Source organism: Sarcophilus harrisii, chromosome 1, assembly GCF_902635505.1.
Source record: "Sarcophilus harrisii chromosome 1, mSarHar1.11, whole genome shotgun sequence".
In the NCBI taxonomy this organism is placed as follows: domain Eukaryota; kingdom Metazoa; phylum Chordata; class Mammalia; order Dasyuromorphia; family Dasyuridae; genus Sarcophilus; species Sarcophilus harrisii.
The window spans coordinates 537,140,636-537,143,015 of record NC_045426.1 but is presented as its reverse complement, the minus strand read 5'-3'; the positions used below and the strand labels follow the sequence as shown (position 1 = coordinate 537,143,015).

The window sequence follows — 2,380 nt, the reverse complement described above, 5'->3', positions numbered from 1 at the left end:
TATACTGGGTAATTATTTCACTTGATCCTCACAGCATTCTTCATATTATTTCCATCTAAAAATGAGGAAATTGGCACAAAGAGAGGTTTTATTGCCCAGAGTGACAATCTTGATAAATGTCAGAGACAGGATTCTAAGTTAGGAATTTCTTTGTTCAACACCAGCCCTTAATTCACTGTACTATCTAGCTGCTACATAAATGTTAGTTATTATTGTCACTATATATTTTAAAAAGTAATAAAGCAAGACAACGAACTGATATAGTAGATACAGAATCAAGTTTGGAATTAGTAAAGCTCATTTTCCTTGGTACAAAGCCAGCCTCACTTACTTTCTGTGTGACCCTGGGCAAGTCACTCAGTCCTATTTGCCTGTTTCTTGATCTATAAAAATTATCTGGTAAAGAAAAAGGCAAATTAATCCAATGTTTTTTTCTAAGAAAACCCCCAACGGGGTCATGGAGAGTCAAACACAATTAAACAACAAAAATAGAGTCAAATATAAGTCTTTTGACTCTCAGGTTTAGAGTTTAAAATTCTTTTTATTATACCCCCGTTCCTCTTAATGAGACATACAAGATAAAAGGAGTTAACAAGCATTTATTAATCATCTACTGTAAGCAGACCATGTGGCATTCCAGAAGAAAAGCTGGCAACAGAAAGATTTGTGTCCAAATTGCTGAGCCATTTCTAACTTACTTTGATGGAAAGGTTTTCATTGAGGGTTCCCTATGATACTTGTTTTGGCAGCACATATATTAAAATTCAAATGATTAGAGATTTGCATGACCCCTGCACAAAGATGACATGCACATTTCTAAACAATTCCGTATCTTTAAAGTCTAACTTGGGGAAAATGAGATGGCAGAAAATAGAGAGTTAGTCATTTTAACTGTGAATGTGAATGGGATGAATTCCCCCATAAAATGGAAGCTGATAGCAGACTGAAGTAAAAGCCAGAATCCTACAATATGTTGTTTACAAGAAATGCATTTAAAGCAGAGTAATACATACATAGTAGGTAAAAGGCTGGAGTAGAATCTGTTGTGATTCAGGTAAAGTAAAAAAAGCAGGGGCAGTGATCCTCATCTCAGATCAAGCAAAAGCAAAAATCTACCTAATTAAAAGAGATAAGGAGGAAAACTATATCTTGCTAAAGGGTACCATAGATAATGAAGTAATATCAAGATTAAACATATGTAGACAACAAAAGGGTACAATATCCAAATTTCTAGAGGAGAAGTTAAGAGAGTTACAGAAAGAATTAGACAGCAAAACTATACTAGTGGGGGTTCTCAATCTTTCTCTCTCAGAACTAGATAAATCAAACCACAAGATAAGTAAGAAAGAAGTTAAGGAGGTAAAGAGAATTTTAGAAAAGTAAGATATATGATAGACCTTTGGAAAAAAATTAAATGGGGACAGAAAGGAATATACATTTTTCTTGTGGTATATGGAACATACATAAAAATTGAGCATGAATTAAGTCATAAAAATCTCAAAATCAAATGCAGAAAGGTAGAAATAGCAAGTGCTTCTTTTTCAGATCCCAATGCAATAAAAATTATGTGGAATAGAGGGCCAGGGAAAAAATAGACCAAAATTAATTGGAAACTAAACAATATAATCTTAAAGAATGGGTGAAACAACAACAGTATCATAAATTATTTCATCCAAGAGAATGACAATAATGAGACAACATATCAAAATGTATGGGATGCAGGCAAAGCAGTTCATAGGAGAAGTATTATATCTCTAGATGCTTACTTGCATAAGGAATTAGAATAGATAATGAGGAAACCAAATTATCAATCCTTGCAGATGATATAATGGTATATTTAGAGAATCCTAGAGAATCAACTAAAAAACTATTAGAAACAATTCACAACCTTAGGAAAGTTGCAGGATACAAAATAAATCCACATAAATCATCAGCTTTTTTATATGTTAACAACAAAGTCCAGCAGCAAGAGATACAAAGAGAAATTTCATTTAAAATAAGTGTAGATAATATAAAATATTTGGGAGTCTACCTGCCAAGACAAAGTCAGGAACTATATGAACACAATTACAAAATGGTTTCTACACAAATAAAATCGGATCTAATCAATTGGAAAAATGTCAAGTGCTCATGAATAGGCCAAGCCAATGTAATAAAAATGACAATATGACCTAAATTAATCTACTTATGCAGTACCATATCAATGAAACTCCCAAGAAATTTATTTTGTAGAGCTAGAAAAAATAATAACAAAATTCATCTGGAAGAAAAAAAAAAGGTAAAAAATTTCAAGAGAATTAATGAAAAATGCAAATGAAGATGACTTACTTGTATTAGAAGCAGCAATCATCAAAATCATTTGATACTGGGTAAGAAATAC

The 2,380-nt window shown here is 32.1% G+C and overlaps 1 pseudogene; it reads left to right on the top strand.

The window, feature by feature from the left end:
- The first annotated feature begins 737 nt into the window (after positions 1 to 737).
- LOC111719096 lies at positions 738 to 836 on the top strand (annotated as a pseudogene).
- Positions 837 to 2,380: the final 1,544 nt, after the last annotated feature.